The 17,613-nt window shown below is 39.7% G+C and overlaps 1 protein-coding gene across 4 annotated transcripts in view; it reads left to right on the top strand.

Moving 5' to 3' along the window:
* Nucleotides 1–17,613, top strand: part of Fbxl7 (F-box and leucine rich repeat protein 7) — a 399,360-nt gene that overhangs the window by 247,576 nt on the left and 134,171 nt on the right. Inside the window, exon 1 of one of the 4 annotated variants that reach the window (XM_087189245.1) lies at nt 1–4,966. This exon is cut by the window's left edge and continues 26,945 nt beyond it. The exons of the other annotated variants lie outside the window; for them this stretch is intronic. The gene's annotated coding sequence lies outside the window, so the exon portion shown is untranslated. The remainder of the gene's footprint in view (nt 4,967–17,613) is intronic. 4 annotated transcript variants of the gene reach the window in all.

The raw sequence follows: 17,613 nt of genomic DNA on the forward strand, positions 1-17,613 counted from the left end.
GTTTATTCTGGACTCACAAGCTGAGCCTTCAATAGCATAAGAATGTGTACAAGGACAAATAAAATATGAGCAGTTAGTGTCCTGAGGTTTATAGTGAAGTTTTGGAAAAGGACACATATCAGGATGCCATAAATGGCAGAAGCTCTGGCTGATTATTTGCACATCTGGATTCCAGGTCAGATCTGCTTCTGAAAGGATCGATACTGTTCAGTGTAATTTACTCCCAAGGAAGAGTCTGCAGTACTCTTGTTCAAGACATTTGCTGTTCCTCCCAGCCATACCTTCCCTGGCTCTGAAAATTTAGTTATATGGATTAATAGAAGGCTTAACTCTTGAAACAGAAACTATCTGTAAATGAAATGAAAGTCTCAAGTATTTGATAAAGTAGGTAAAAAAATGCAGGAGTAATACTAGTAAATGTGCATGGTAATCTAGGTATGCTAGCACTTTCTACCTTCCTCTTTTAGTCCACTTAATGGTAGAATGTACTTAATCCTCAGGAAGATGTTAAGTGCACAGGTTTAAAAGTTATAATGTTGTTCATCCTTCATAGGCTGGCTGTGGAATACTTGGTTTATCTGTGGGAAAGCTGATGGCAGTTTATAAGTGTTGGAGTCATTGTTCACCTTCATTGACAGCCCTGCCTCCTTGGTGAGGGAACAAACAGAATTGTCATTCCACAGTATGGAAGTCCTCGAGTTAAACTAAAAGACAGTGTGTAGACTCCTTGGTGAAAGACATTATTGAAAAATATGGCTTTGGAGTCACATACTTTTAAATTAGACCCCCTTGCAGCAGGGATTTAGCTCAGTGGTTTTGCTGCCTGCTGTGCAAGTGCAAGGACCCGAGTTTGATCCCCGGTACCAAAAACAAAACAAAACAAAACAAATAAATTAGACCCCCTGGATCAGCCACACAAACTATGTCAACTTGGTCCAGTTACTTAGATCTTTAAGTCTGTTAAAATAACAATAATACTCTCTTCCTGGTGTGATTACAAGAATTAGAAAATATATATTGGCAAAGATCATAGCATGGGCCTGACCAAACTCAAAAAATGATTAGAATTAATGGAAGAAAGGAATAGTTTTCACCATTCCACTTGCCCTTCCAAAATATCCTTATTTCTGAATCTGTGCTTTCTATCTCTATTCTAAAATATAGTCTTTGCCACTGCTTTTGACTTTGGAGATCCAGGCAGGTGTACCTCGGGTTGTTGTCCATGGTCCTGAAGTATCCCAGGCACGAGGGTTCAGTTATTTACCTTGACCTCTTGGTCACGGGAATCTGTCCAGGTTGTCTGTCTTTGCAAGATATTCAGAAACAGGTGAGGAAAGGAATCAGAGCTGTGAGAGGAACTTAGTAACAGAATAAAAATGGACAGAGACTGTTAGTCAGGCATAGCCCTTACAGATTGCAAGATAGAAAATAGAACTATATTATTGAAACTATAAAAAATATGCCACAATTAAACTTATTGTAAATATCAGATGTCAAGAGGGGGTAGAACATGTGTGTGTTAAACAACACAAAGGGTGTACAAGTTGACCTACATAAGCATTGAGCAAGAAAATGATTAAAGTGTCATTATTAGTTGAATAGCACAAAGTATTTAGAGATTGTAATTTTTAATTTGAAATTTATGGAAAACACTATCTTGTAAGATTATTCAATGTATTTTTCATGTCATGAACTTTTGACAGCTCCTTCATGTTTCTGGAAGTTACTTTCTACTCATGTCTTCACTACACACATGCATGTAAACCTTCGCCATGCTATGGGAAGTTGGTGGGGATGTATTAGTTTATGAGCTTCTCTCCATTTTCCATTCTGCCCTATCAAATATAAAAAATACTTTTGCTGCTGGGAACTATCCATGATATTCATTATGAACCAATTCTTTCTTGTTACAAACCTACATTCTTCAGAGATGGGACAGAATTGGAATCTTAATTTCAGGTACTGGATGGTGGTTGTTCAGGTTAAGTGGTAGAAAAAACTATGGATTTTACAAAAATAAGATTTTACACATTTGTTTCATCTAGTTTAGAATTTCACTGAGGCACAGGATTACAGTGAGAGCTGGGCTAACACTACAGATGCATTTTGATAACCAAAAGCAACAAGAGCAATTGTTTTACCTGCTGATAACTCCACTCACTTCAACCATATTGACAACTGTATTATCCAAATGTCCAGACTGTTCTCCCACACTCCATTGTAGGTCAGACTGAGTTTCGAACAAGGAATGGTTAAAACAAATTTCATTTTGGATTCTTTCTCAAGATATCTGCAACCTACCGTTAGTGCAAAGCATGAGGCAAAGTTCTGTTCTCGTATTTTAAAAAGTGCTGCTACTACGAATAATAAGAATAAACCTAGGCAGTAAATAAATGTGAATCCAAAGTGCTTTGCTAAGTAAACCACTTCCAAAAGAAGTCAGGGGAGACGCCTCCCAGAACTGGGACTAATAACTGTGAATGTGCTTCTCATGCTTGCAGAATTAGCATCACACAAACATGGATAGTGAATTGTTGTTACTCCCAAATTCCCGTTTTGCTCAGGACACACCTCCATTTCATAGCTTGTTAATAAAGAAGACTGTGGTGTCAAGTCCACGTTTCCATGGAAACAACCAATTATAAGTGCAATCTGAAGAGATGAAAGACAGCTGCCAAAACTCTCAGGGAGAAGAATGATCCAGGTTGGCAACCTACTAGAAACACTGGCTGCTGAAGCCTTTTGCCAGTCTCTTCTAGCGCTGGCCTGTGAGTCTATATCTGAACAAACATCTTGCACCCATTTGCTAAGCTCTGCATCTGTAATACATTCTAAAAGGATAATTGTGTCTGGGGCTCAACATATGTGATGGTGAGGCAGGAAAAATCTTCTCACTTTTTTGTGTAATTTCTCTCATATGTTTCTTATAACTTCATGGCACCAATATCAACACAAGAAAAAGAAAAAAACCTTTATGTGGGTTAACTCTTTTCAGAAGTATCTTCATAAGTTGTATTCTAAATGTTTATGTTTATTGTTTATACATAATAGTGTATCATGCTAATATTTATGAAGATAATAATTGTAGAACTTGCAATATGTAAACCATCAATTTAGAGTTTTACTGTTTAACCCATGTATATCCTGGCTCTCTACATGTGTGTCTTAATACCTCCTTCTGTACATCATTGTGCTTTGTATTCGGGAAGGGTAATGTGACAGCACAGTGGATTTTCAAAATAAATGAGCTAAACTGAGGATAATTTATGTTAAAACATATTTTATGTACAGTATTTCACTCATTTTACTAACAACCTAATGAGAGAGAATATTTTCCATTTTGCATATGAAAAAACAGAAACACAAAGGTGCATGACTCTCTGAAAATCACCATTTGTAGTTACTGTGGAATTAGGGGTAGAAACCTACCCTGTACCTCTAGACCCAAGATTGCTTTTGCTTTCCGTTATGGAACCTCTACTAGCTAAAAATTAAATGCACCTGGGTATCAGTCTTTATTATATCAAGGAATATAGATCTTGAATCTTAACTCCAAAAAATGTTTGTGTTTGAGACTCAAAGGTTTATGCTTAAGATTCATCAATAGATAATATATGGATAACATACTCCCTATCCTCCACCTGTGTCTTTACCTTATGTGTAGTTAAGTGATTGGAAATCCAAAGAGTGAAAAGAATAATGCTGAAAATCACATTCAATTTCCAAGAAATGGTAAACAGCTGCTGTGTTCAACTCTTGTTATGAGATCATCAGACTTACAAAATTACTGTACACGTGCCACAGTTTCAAAGAGTGAAGAAGTTGAATCAGTATTTAAAAGCTTGATACATAGAGCTTCTGGATCCTAGGAGACATATAACAATTTCTCTTGTAAGGAAATTGGCTATATGTAATTTGAAAACTCCCACTTTTACTTTGAATAAAGTGAATTCCAATTACAAGGTTGAATGACTTTTTCCTTGTATTAGAAAGGTACTCACTGTCTAAGAGGGTTACATTTAATCTGAGACAATACTGATTTATCTTCTCTATGGCCATGTTAGAAGAAAATGTGAAATAAATTACAGAGTCCCACTCCCTTACATGGATACCAACAGTGAAAGAAACCAGATTAACCTCATGAGAATGTTTGTATATTCCCAATTTGAATATTTCCAAAAATAAATATTTTTATTAAATATATGTATTTTCTTTATACTTTTTAATTTAAAGTTAGTCAAAATTCACTAGGGCAATCACTAAGTAATTTAGATGGATTTCACTGTTTCATATTTAATAATTATGGAAACACCATGGTGTAAATTCATGAGTATAAAAGATACGTAGAAAATTTAATTATCCTTTCTCTATAACAGGAGTCATCAAAGGATATTTCTAGTTAAAGTATTCTTGCATTGTGAAATGCTCATTTCCTATCTTTCCAACTCTCTCCAAGCCTTCATCCCTGTTTCTGTACAAAGATGAGTCCATCTTTTACTGTACCTGAGAATGGACTCTGCCCTCTCTACCTCAAATTCTCCACTTCTCAATGTCTCCATTGCTTTTTGGCTTTTCTTCTCTTTAATTTTAGTCCAGCAGTTCTGAATCCTGGAAGCACGTTAAAATAAAAACTCAGGGAGGCTTGAAAAATACTATTTCCTGAGCTCATTCTAGACTGATTAGCTAAGAATCTGAATTGAGAGCCGCCTACCTAATAATCTTTTCTCCTAAAAAGAAATATCCTCCCTCCTTGTCAAGTCCAACTCTCACCTCAGGGCAAGCTCATATGCCCAGCCTTCTCCAGCACAATTGCTGAGTAACCTCTCTTTCTCATTTTCATCCTGTTTGTTTTCCAGTTTCCCTCATCCTACCAAGCAACTCATTTCTTCCAATGTTCAAAACTTACTCCAAGAGCCCTCTTTAATGGAAGAGAGAATTCCTCTCCATGGGACATATCACTAGCTGAGTAAGTCCCAGTCTTCTTTCTTATTCAGTTGAAATGACTTAAGGTGACCATACTACCAGAAGCCAAAGGAACCAGAAGAAACTTTAGCCAAAAATGAAAATTGGTCATTCCTTAGGGTGCAAATGGAGGGATAATCTCACTAGAAGTGACATATTACAATTTCTCAATATAAAAAGCAGGTTCTTTTCTACTAAACTTATGTGACCTGAAATTCATTGAGGCAGATACTGTTGGTTGATTTTTTTTTTCTTTTTTCAAACTAGGGAGTAAAATCCTTACTTGATGACCATTGTTAATGCAGTCAATGACATACACTTATGGTGGATCTTATTGTCATGTCTTTAGCAGAGTAGACAGTATTAGAAATGGAAAAACATGGTTTTGGAGCTGTTATTCTTGTGTCTTTATAAAAGAGTACCTTTGAAAGGCTGTGGTTCCCAATTGTTGCTTTCTGCACTATTCTCAGTTCTAAGGAAAACTGCTTGTGGACCATTTTTTTTAAAAAGTGTTTCATATCACTAAGATGAAACTTTACATGAATTAAAGTAATTTCAGTGTATTTTGGAGCATTTTGACATCTTTTAGATGCAGTCATTAAGTTAATAGGTATCCAGTAATTTTAAAGCATAGACAGTTGCATGGTCTTTCTCAAAGTGCTTTAGCTTTTGGTTTATAGCTTTTGCCCAAGAATCATCATGGAAAATCTCTTTGTCCCTTAGAAAGACTCAACATGCATTTCCTTATTTCAAAAGCAATTTAATTTTAAAATTAGAAGTACTTACTGTTGGAATATTTGTTTTTAGTGCAGATTTCTGAATTTCCCATTTGTCACCCTACTCCCCCCAAATCTAATTGCCCCTGCCTCAATCCAGATGTCCTACTTGCACTGCCACGTCATGTGGGTATTGAATAAATGAACTGATTTCCCAGTGGCCAGTTATCTTTGAGTCATGAAGGGAAAGGGGAGTCTAATTCTACAAAGGGGAAGAAGGGGAAGGCCAGTACCAGCTGACACTTTCTATTGCTGTGTCAAGACATCTCTGTTGAAAAGAAAGCACATGTTGTTGGGTTTCACTACATAAACAGCAAGGTTACGTGCACTGATCTGAAGCCCTCTCTGTGTAAAATAGAATGCATCTCAGGTGAAAAAAGATGATAGATAGATATTGATTTCCATTGCAAGTCATTTAATTTCCACCAATTCAGAATAAACCTAATTTGAATTGGAAAGCCCAAAGATTACTAATTTTATTTTCTGGGGGAAAATGTAAATTTTTTTGCTGAATAAACCATTTTTAAGGTTATTATGAATTAGGAATGGGTTTTGAGAGCACAGTCGAATTATTCAGTTAACAGGAATATAAACATAAAGTCAGTGAGCCTAAGTCTTTATCCAACCGAGTACAGTAAAGATTCTAGGAATTTTGGGTGGAATTATTCTACAAAACATTAAAATGATTTTTCTACTTAGATTTTTTCCCACAACACTTTGTCCTTTAATTAAAATAAGTTAATCCAGTTTTAATATTCTGAAGAATTTAGTATAGAAATGAATGGCCTGGGATTTATTATACAAAGCAATGATTCAGAGTAATCATTCAGTCACATATTTGGCTTTGCCTCTGCCATGCCACATGAGAAACTCAGAAAAATTCTGTTCATTTTTTCTTGTGTGAAAGTTCTTTTTTGTTGTAAGGAAGAGCAGCACTCTGGTTCTATTTATTCTAAAACTTTTCTATGTTTTTTCTTCTGATCATTGCTTATGTTTCTCATAAAGTCTACTTTACACTTCTTGGACAGGACCTATATCTGAGATGTGATGCATATGCACTTATGTGACCATTCCCAAGGCCCTCTTTTACTGTGCCTCTCTCTGGTGCCATTATGATCCAGTTCAAGTAAGAAGATAGAGAGCTCCAGAAACAATTTGTTCAACAGAAGTAAAAGATGATTCTTTACCTGTTATACTTGAATATATTAAGAGACGTTTTGCAGCTCTCGTAGAAAATGAATGCTTGATACATAGGAAAATATTCAGAAAATTGAAGCAATTAATAGCTATAGAAAAAGTTAAAAGTTGTTCAAAACATAAAATGCAGTCATAATACATAGCAATCTCATTTATTAATAGAATTTATATATCATTATCTATTGGTTTAATCCAAAAACATAATACAAGTACATTGAGAAGATGGGCAAAGGAGAGATTCAATGTCTGTGTGTGTGTGTGTGTGTGTGTGTGTGTGTGTGTGATGTTGAGAAACAGGGAAATACTTTGTGCGCACTGGTAGATCTACTGAGATGAACCACAGGAGACTCGGTAAAAAAAAGTTTCAACTGACTGCCTCTGAAGAGAAAGCATTGAGTCTGTAAAAACACATAAATACCTTACTTTGATTTTAAACTGTTTTAAATTTTAAATGCAAACGAGAAACTAGCAAGTGGAGCCATGTGTGTACACATGTCTCAACAAGCAGGTGTTGCTGTCATGGAGACCATGGAAATGAGGGAGATGATGAAAACAGCTGAGAAGTTGAGGGAAGCTCCTTTAAGTGGAAAGACAGGAGAGAGATTTTTGTGGATGGGACTGGAGATTTGATACGAAAATATTTATGATGTAGGATAAAGAAGGAAAACACAAAGGAGAAGTTCTTGAAGAGGTAAGGATGAAATTCTCAGTGTAAGTCAAGGCATTGTCATGTAAAAGCTGAGGGAATATTTTCTCCATTCTAAGAGCAGAGTTGGGTTTAAAGAGGTGACCAAGGGGTTAGAGATGTGTCAGGAAAAAGGTTGCGTAAAATAAAAAAGTGAATGTTGGAAGGAAATATGGTGGGGCTGCCGGACAACATTGAGACTTTATTTGACACTTGGATTAATAAATTTAAAGTGAAACCACAGAGCTGTGTGATTTTTCTCCTGCAACATGAATCATCCAGTATGCAGGCAAAGAGGCTGGAAAGTTGGATCAATGAGATTGGAGGTTTTTGACAGGTAGGTAATGCCACAGAAGTGGAGAGAAGCAAAGAATCTGAAGGGTTTTACATGAGAATGACTGTGGTGGTCACCAGAATTCAGACTGAATGAAGAGGAAATGAAAATAGAAGGTGGTTGATGCATAGTGAGGAAGGGGTATGGTTAGTACTTGAGAATGGTAGGAAAGATGAGGAATTGGAATCATGGATCCATCATGATTTCAGCGAGTGAGCTGGAAGGTATGGAAGTGGTAGAGATGGGTTCCTTGGTGTCACGTGGGGAGTAGAAAGCTAAGGAACAAGAGAAGGAAAGGCCGCTGGAGGTGAAGTAGAAACACTAAAAAGGCCAGACGCTGGGTGCTGTAATATCCAAGAATGATTATTGTAAGTCATCCATGAATGATGTGACCAGCATGACATTAAGGAGGGAAGATTGAGATGTATGTAATTAAGAGAATCTGTAAGAATGTACGTATTTGTGTGTGTGTGTGTGTGTGTGTGTGTGTGTGTGGTCTTGCACTGCATGACAACATTTACATCAATGAAAGACTACATATATAGTGGTGGTACTGTAAGATTATGAGTCTAGTTAGGTCATATCCATCTTGGCTTGTGTAAGTACATTCTATAGTGTTTGCATAGTGAGGAAATTGCTTAACAATGCATTTCATAGAATGTGGATATATCATTGCCATTATTTTTAAATACTCTTTTTGTTCCTCTATTTATCTGAGGATAGATGTACTTCTTTCTGTGAGTCAAGTGTATACTACAGTCTTGGGCATGATGAACCAACCCTCTGTCTCCCTAGCGTAAGATTCCATGCAATTATCGGCATTTCAGAAAAACAGCTTATGATTATAGGGTAGAAAAGAACCACTGCTTGGCCTTCGCCACTGCCCACCACCACATGTTTCCAGGCATTTGGGTACTCTGTATTGCTCTCCTCAAACAGCTGTGAAAACAACAGGGGATGAGACAGGGAAACGATGAGCCAACTTCTGTTAGCAGGTCTTCAGAGAAGATGTGTTCTCTCGTGGGTTTCAGGGGCACTGGAAAATCCCACTGTGGTGCACATAACCTAGGCACGTCCCACACACATACACACTCCACTGTGGGCATCTCAGAGTATGGGATGGATTTCAAACACCAACTGGGTTATCTTTGCATCCAGCTGGTTACAAATCAGACAGTCTCCTTGGAAGTGCTTCATACACAGATGAAGAGAAGCAGTAGGAGAATGGTGCCTTCCTCCTTTCTGTGAGTCCAGTATGCCAATCACTGCTCTTCCACTCCCAATTAGAGGAAGGAAATGAGCCCCAAACATGGACTGTTGAACCCTCCTAATTAAGTCACATGCTGGATGGAAGAAGATGGAAAGCAGTGTGGATTACCGCATTGGAAATGGAGATGAACTAGCAGCTGGTTGTATTACCATATCAAAGAGCTTACTGTCCCAGCGATAATTCTTGGCCAGAATAGATGTGGGACATTTTTGATCAAATCCTTTTAAGCCAAATCGAAATTCTTCTGCATCTGGTATGTATTTTGGCCTGTTGTCTGCTCTGACTCTGCGACTCCCAGCTTTGCCTGGAGGAGCATGTGGCTCTGGGTGGCATCTGTAAAGCAATGACATGTCTTAATTTTCATAATAAACAGAAATGCTTTATAAAAACTATTCAATATTGGAGTGACTCCATTCATCTGACTAATTGGCTAGACTGTCATCATGAAGTTGAGTACTTCAGCACAAAAGAGGAACACACAAAAATAGCTTCTGCTGGGAACCTAATTTTCTAAAGCTCATTTTCTCCCAGCACAAGAGCTACTACAGTGGACCTTTGAGTTACGACCAACATGACATATGAACAACTTGGGTTAATTAGGTTAATAGAAAATTCATCTGGCTCTTGTTATCTATAGCATGTACTCAGGTAACATCCAGATCTCAGATATATTGACTTACAACTGACTTGAGTTACAACCAGACCTCAGGAACCAATCAAGTTTGTAAGTCAAGAGTCCACTGCACATGCACTGAGTCTTCACAAGTTCCACACCCCATACAGGTTATTTCCACAGGTGAATGTTCATTGATCACTGGAATAGTGTGAAATTAAAAGTAGTTGGCATTTGTGTTAATCAACTGTGTATCACTATAAGGAAAACTTTGTGATAATCCATTTCAAGAGAAAAGGTTCATCTTGAATCGGTTTTGAAGGTTCTAGTTCATAATTGGTTGACTCCACTGTGTGGGCCTGTGTACATCATAGCATGAGTGTGTGGCAGAGCAAAAGTGTTTACCTGAAGTCCCAAGGAGCAAAAGAGAGACCAGGAAGAGCCTGGAGTCCCACAGTGGCCTCCAGAATCCTGCCTCAGTGATCTCCGCTAGGTCCTTCCTCTCAGTAGTTCAACACCCAGTTGCGCCACCAGAGAGAACATAAGCCTTTGGAGGACATCCAGCATTCAAACTGTACCAGATTTGGGGAGGAGGAAGTTGGTTCCTCACGTACCCCTTTCTTCTTTTCTCTCCAGATTAAAATAGAAAGTGCAATATAGAAGTTTCAAAGATTTACAACTAATTAATAGAACTGAAATTTTAACTAGGTTTATCACTGCCTGGATTTCACTTAGGAAGCTTTCAGTTAGCATTTTGATTATTTGTTATGTTTTCGAATTTTTAATTTTTATTAGTATGTGCTTGCAGTATGCAGTGTTTACATTCATGATAGGGAGTTGGATTACTTGTTTCTTATTGAATGAAATTATGTTTTATAAATGTCATGACAGCAAGTGAGACTTCATCAATCCTTGATATTCTTACAGTGCCAACTGTCTTTAGACTAGTAAAGTCAATCATCAGAAATGTCATTGTACTCAAGGATGGGATTTGTAGTAATTTGTAGATTCTCAAACCTGTGCCCAAATGTTTCATTTGATTCAATTTAATGAAAAAATTAATTACAGAATAGTAATGTACAAACATTTACAGGTACAGGTAGATGCAAAGTGTAATGAGCAGAATGATGTTCCCATCCACACACACACCTCAAATACAGGTTCATGTTCTAACCACTAGAACCTGTGAACACAACATTACTTGGAAAGCTGTCTCTGTTGAAGTAATTAAATTACGGTTCCCGAAATGAGACCAGCCTGGATTGTTCAGGTGGACCCTAAAATCCATGGACATGTGTCTGTAGGAGACACATACAGAGAGTAACACAGAGGAAGAGGCTGTGTGGAAACAGGCATAAATAGGATCAGTGCAGCCACAACCCAACAAACACCAGGGATCACCAGGAGCTGGAAGAGGCCAGGAAGGATTCTCCTCTAGAACCTTCCAAGGAGTGCAGCTCTGAGGGCATCTTGGTTTCAGACTTTGGCTTTCTGAAACTGTAGGAGAGTAAATTTCTGTTTCTTTTTTTAAAGTACCAAGTTTGATGTGATTTATTATGGCAACCATAGAGAATTAATAAGATAAGTGAAAATCAATCCCATTGAAAGAATTTACCATATACAATATGTGAGAATGTATACAATTGCTAAAGCTAAAGGTACTAAAATATAGGGGTGATGGGAAATTGATTTCTTTTCAGGGAGGTAGACTTGATCTGGGAGTGAAGGAAAGAGGAAATGAAGCTTTTTAGAGAGGGGACAGGAGGGAGTTTTAGGGACTTAAGCAAATTTGAGACAGAAGGGTATTCAGGTATGTGAACTATCCTAGTCATTGTGGTGCTGAGGGGGAGAGGATATAATCAAATGCATTAAAGTCATCGGCCACTTAGCTGTGTGCAGAAATCCGGGAAGCTTGAATTTGGTCAAATCAAGAGACATTGTCATTTGGCTTCCATTACAGAGAAACCTGCTCTTCCCATCTTCTTCCATCTAAAATAAAATTTGCTTGAAGAAATAGATTCCTGAAGAACCACAAGGATGAAAATAAATTAAACTTAGCCAGCCACGACATCATTTCAGCAGTATTCTGAGAGCTCTGTAATGCCTTGGACACGCACTTATTACAGCACGGAACACACAGTAATTTCTATTACGCAACTGTCTCCTTCATTCATAGCAGCCTACGTGAGCAGGAAATGCATTCTGTCTTAGTTTTCTGGCGCTGCCACAATCGATTACTACAAATTGGGTCATTTGCAATAACAGAAGTGTGTTTCTCACAGTTCTGGAGGCTGGAAGTCTGAAATTAAAACTCCAGCAAGGCCGTGGTCCTCCCAAAGGCCCGGAAAAGATCCTTGTTGCCTCTTCCTAGCTTCTGTTGGCTCCCAGAAACCCTTGGTGTTCCTTGGCTAACACACCTGATCCGGTCACTGCCTCTATCTTCTCACAGCTGCCTTTTCCATGTGCCTCGTGTCCTCTCCTCTTTTTATAAGGACATTAGTTCCTAGATTGGCAGCCCAGCCTATTCTACTATGATGAGCTCCTGACTCTGCTTAATGTCACAACCTTGTGTCCCGATGTGGCTTCCGCTGACAAGTGTCCTTTTCCTGGTGCTTTCGCCACCATGTGGGCCTTCCCAGTCCTCTGCAGAGCCCAGGGTAATATATTTCTTTGGCTCCCTGCCTCTCCTCTTCAGTTTGAAGCCAGCTTCCTGGCTCTGCTCCCATGGCTTGTGGCCAGGTCTGGGGTGGATTGGGTGGGAGGCGGGAGGACAAGGAACACTGTGGGGAGACCATCGGGCAAGGCTTGAATCCCTGCACGGTTTTGATGACTTCCTTCTCCCCAAAGACCTTCTGAACTGTGATCTTCAGACAGTGCAGGAGCCATGCACGCGGAAAAGAGTGAGCGGAGAGTCGGCCTGAGCATTGCTCCAGTGCTACAGGACCCTTGGTCGTCCTTCTGACTCCACTCGTTCCTGTGACTTTTTATCAAGGCTTCAGCTCGCTTCCGCACTGACACAGAATTCTACTTCTCTTCAACCCGTGAAACTAGAGTTTTTTTAACTCTAAGATCTGATTTTAAAATTTAACTCACCACATTTTATGTTGTTCAAGTCTGTCTATATTTGCAGTAAGTTGAGACCCTTGTGATTTTTTTGAGTCTAGCTAAGAAGGATGTTATCTATTCTGAGCATAGAAACTGGAGTCTGACTACCTAGATCTCAAAGATGCTTTTTCTACTTCAGTTGCCTGATGTTGGTAAACTTATTCAATCTTTTTTTTTTTGCCTCAGTTTCTCAACTGTAAAATTACAGATTTTAATTGCCATAACTGTAAGTGAAGCAATCCATGTAAAGAGCTTCGTATAGTGCCTGGTACATTCTTAATTCTAAGCAAATGTTAGCTGCTATTGCTAACACTACTTATTAAAGTCATCCACTCTTGAATATTGCTTAGCAGATCCTTCTGGAGATAAGCCTTAGTTAGCCCCTCCAGTGGCCAAGTTAATCAGATGCTAGAGAAGCCTTCCTGTTACAAATATTGTCCTTCCCTTTCCCTTACTATCATCAAATTATGACATGCTTTAAAATAAAAGATTGAGAATAGGAAAAGGGGAGATCTTCCAATAGGAAGGTGATTTGGAGATGGAGGGAGAGGAAAGAAGGGGAAATAGAAAGAACTGTATTCTGTACATGAATTAAGTAGATTCACCACAACAAATGTGATCACTGTGTACTGAAAACATGTATTAATAAATAAAAGTATGACATGTTTTGAAAATTTCACAAAGACAGCCCCTTTAAAAAACAGTGCAACGGATGAGAACCACCGAGCCACCTGATGATTTAGAAAAGACTTTCAACTTTTGTTTATTGATCCCAGGAGGAATGACAAGCATTAGACAAGGATCCAAGAGATGAAAGGCAGGAGATGAAGGCAGCGAAGTCAGAAACTGCATTTTCTAGACTGCTGTGCATGGAGGCAAGATGCTAATTAGCTTTCTATGAGAATGTTTCTGTGAGGATACTGGTTTGGAAGATTAGGTTAATCAAAATTAGTAAGGCTCCAGGCTTCATAAAGTCCTCTTATCATGTGAGGTCTGTGAGTACCCAGTGACCCCCGGAGGGGGGAGTTCAGTAGGAGGAGAGAGAAGGGTTGTGTGAGCAGGTTCACCTGTTCTAAACCCCTTCCCATGCTGCAGCTAAGCCTCATTTCCCTCAACTCTAAAATGGCCTAATTCCTGCTTTGCGAGATTACCCAATGGGTTAAAGATGACTTATGTTTAATTACTGAACACACTGTCAAGCTCTTGGAAAGTGTTCAATACATGGTAGTTAACCTTAGAATTACAAACTGCAAGCAGGGTCTAAAATAATCTAACAAGTTCAGTTTTTCTAGTTCTTTGCATCAGAGTTTCTGTTGTCTGTATGCATTGTTTTCTTGCTACAAAGAACTTGGGTGGGTAACAAAAATTATTTCATGCCCAATATGAGGTAGCTACTTTAGATGAATACCTAACCATGCATCTAAATAGTAAATATAACATATGTCACTAAAGCATAATTCATGCCTCAGGTGCCACCTAGAGCCTAGAAATGATGTGTCTACACAGCACATTTAACAGGGTAACGGGGAAGAGTTTATTAGAGAGCGTTTTACAAAGTTGAGGGCAGGTTTAGAGGGAGCCTACAGAGGGGAAGGACACTGGGTCGCTCCTGGGCCTGGCAGGGAGCCATTCCCTCAGGGTGCTTACAGAAGGAACTGCAGGGCAAACCTCGATGGAGGGTTGGCTGACCAGGGTGGGTGCTGGGTGGTAAAAACCACAGCTTCTCCCTTCTCCTCCCCATCTGATTCTGCTGGGTTGCCCTTGCTGAATTCCAGTTCAAAACCAGAGAGCAAAGGAGCCTTGCTCCAGATCCCACCCTTCTGCCTGGCTCCTGGGTGTGGGACAGGGGACAAAAGCTCATACGGTGGATCTGATGAGCCAAATGCAGAACATGACCTTAAGGTGCCCCATGAAAACATACAATTAGCACCCACTTCACCCCCAGGTAAGTTTGCTTAGTCCTTAAGGAGTGAGTCATTTTGTCATCTGGAGTTTTACTTATCGCTTAATCATTATGAAATTATAATAGTAAGTGGCAAGGGCTCATATATATTCATAAATAAAGGCAGGAAACGTAACATAGAAATGAAGTTATAATTCACATGCCGCCTGAGCTGTCAAGCATCATGTTAAAGCAGACTCTCCTTGACTGCATGATTAAATGATGCCATGAAGAATTTTCCTAGGGTCTTGAAAGGAAGCAGTAACAAAGCCATTTCACTTCCTTTTCCTTTTCAATTGAGTCAGCAAGTATTCACCACAAGTCAAGTTAGTAGTGTGCTAGTGCTGGTGACAAGCCAGCAAGGTGTATTCATCTTCATTCTTGTTCATCCTTTTGAAAAGCGACACTACCTCTTCCTGTCCATGATGTATTCTAGAAAACACTTGAAAGTCTGCAAGTCAGACAACAGGCTTCAAGTTATATCACACAATGGGTGGGGAAGGGGGATTTTTTTTCCCAAAGACCAAACAGTTTTAAGAAACCCCTCATGACATTGCTGTTGGATCCACCCTTCCGGATAGTAGGCTTTGCCAAGGCTCAGCTCACACCTGGATAGAAGATCTCCAACTTTCTCCAAGCATCTGGGACTTTAACCCAGGATCTGAAAAGTTGCTTTCCCCATGGTCTGCAGCTTAAATTCCAACAGCAATCTGGGCTCAAGGATCCCTCAGGCTGTGCCCCTGATGCAGGCAGAGAAGCAGTTGGAATGGGGGGCTTTTTCTGCCAGTGTTGCCCTAGAATCAGCAGCCCTTCACTGAGGACACCCTGAGCCCCCCACCAGGGAAGTTTCCAGCCCCGTAGCCCATGTTCTCCAGCACCTTGTTGTCTAGTTAGATGGAGAGAGGAAGGAGTGGAGGAAAAAGGGAGAAAGAGTTAGACCAGTAACCAAACTGAGGGAAGGGTAACATCAAGTAGCACCTACCTGCATCTACCTGCAGGTACCTGCTTTCCTGTATGAACAGCTGCACCCCTCCAGAGGTGGCAAGGCAGGGAAGGGAGCTGCAGTACATTGAGACGCAGGGAGAGGGAGGCCTTTCTGAGGGCAGTGTAGGTGGTAGGACCACATTGTCAGAGCGGGAGGTCACGGTTTGCCATGTGAGGTCATTGTTCTTTCACAGTTTGAGAGGCGAAGTCTGAAGTCCAGGTGCTAGCAGAAGTACACTTCCTTGGAAGACTCTCTAGTAGTGGCTTCCAACCTTTTTGTTTTTGTTTTTGAGGTACCTGGGATCGAACTCAGGACCTGGCACTTGCTAGGCAGGCGCGGTGCCATAATCCCTGAGCCCCCTCCGATGTTTTTGGCAACGGGGGCTGGTTTCATGGAAGATGGTGGAAAAGGTGCTTTGCAAGATGACTCGAGCACAGTACATTTATTGTGCATCTTATTTCTTTCAGGGAGTTAATTATATTGGTCTGTATGTACAATTTTAGTTATATTTTTATATGCACTATTTTTATTAGTACATGTTTGCAGCACGTACTGTTTATATTCTTGGGGTAGAGTTGGTCTGTGCACTTAACATAGGCTAATTCCTTTTCTCATCCTTTTCCTTCCCCTGTCCCCCTCTCTTTATCTCTTGATTCTTTTCCCATTTGAGAAAGATCTAGCTCCCTTCTTCTCATTTCTTCCTATTATATTTTCTTTCGCTCTTTATTCATACTTTGAGCTTCTCATGTAAGAGAGACCATGCAAGTTTAAGCTTGTTTGTCTGATTTCTATTATTGTTGTTGCATTTCTATCATTACAATATCGCACACTTTATTTCTGTTATTATCACCTGAGATTCCCAGGAGCAGCACGCAGCCTAGACCCCTGGCATATGCAGCTCACAGCAGGGTTCTCACTCCTACGGGGATCTTCTGGCTGCTCATCTGACAGAGGGTAGATCGCTTGCCTCCTGCAGTGCAGCCTAGTTCCTAACAGGTCAGCGGTGGATACCATGGCCTGGGTGCTGGCGATCCTTGCTCTGTGGAGAATCCTCCCATTCATCTTACAAGGCAGCTCCAAGAGTTCTGGGCCCTGACCTTGAATACTCCAATCTCTGCCGTTTGTCTCTCCTCTGAGTGGATTTTAGGCCTGACTTCTCCAAGTGATTTTATCTCAGGATCCTTATTTTAGGTACATCTCGAAAGGCCCTTTTCTCAAATAAAGTCACATTCACATGTACAAGGGGTTAGAAAGTGGATATATGTTTAGGAAGAGCATCATTCATCCCACTACAGATAAGAATGCAAATATCCCAGACACGGAAGTGATTTAAGAGGTTAGTGTACCAAATTTTAACTTTTCAGAGTGGAGTTTCTTTCTTATGATATGATGATCGTGTGACTCCATCCATTTGTTAACTTATCCAACAAATAATTGAGCACGTCTGAAGTTGAACACTAATAACAGTGATTAGTAAACAGTGCATAAACTTGACCCTCATCCTGAAGGCCTGCCGTCTAAGGTATTCTCAGCAAAAACTGCACTGCACAGCTACAGCGTGGACAACTTGCAGCTGTAAGCTCAGAGCCTCGCTGTTTTCCGCTGATTGCACCTCAGGAGCAATGCATATTTTAGAAACAGAGCCCTCTCCTTCCTACGTCCTAAAGTCTTTACACATCCAGATATATCAAATATATTTCGTCTTAGCAAGGAGCAAGGAAGGAAGGAGCATTCATTTTCCAGC

Source organism: Heterocephalus glaber, unplaced genomic scaffold, assembly GCF_053883595.1.
Source record: "Heterocephalus glaber isolate CG9 unplaced genomic scaffold, H.glaber_assembly_v1.0 deba00001538, whole genome shotgun sequence".
Classification (NCBI taxonomy): domain Eukaryota; kingdom Metazoa; phylum Chordata; class Mammalia; order Rodentia; family Bathyergidae; genus Heterocephalus; species Heterocephalus glaber.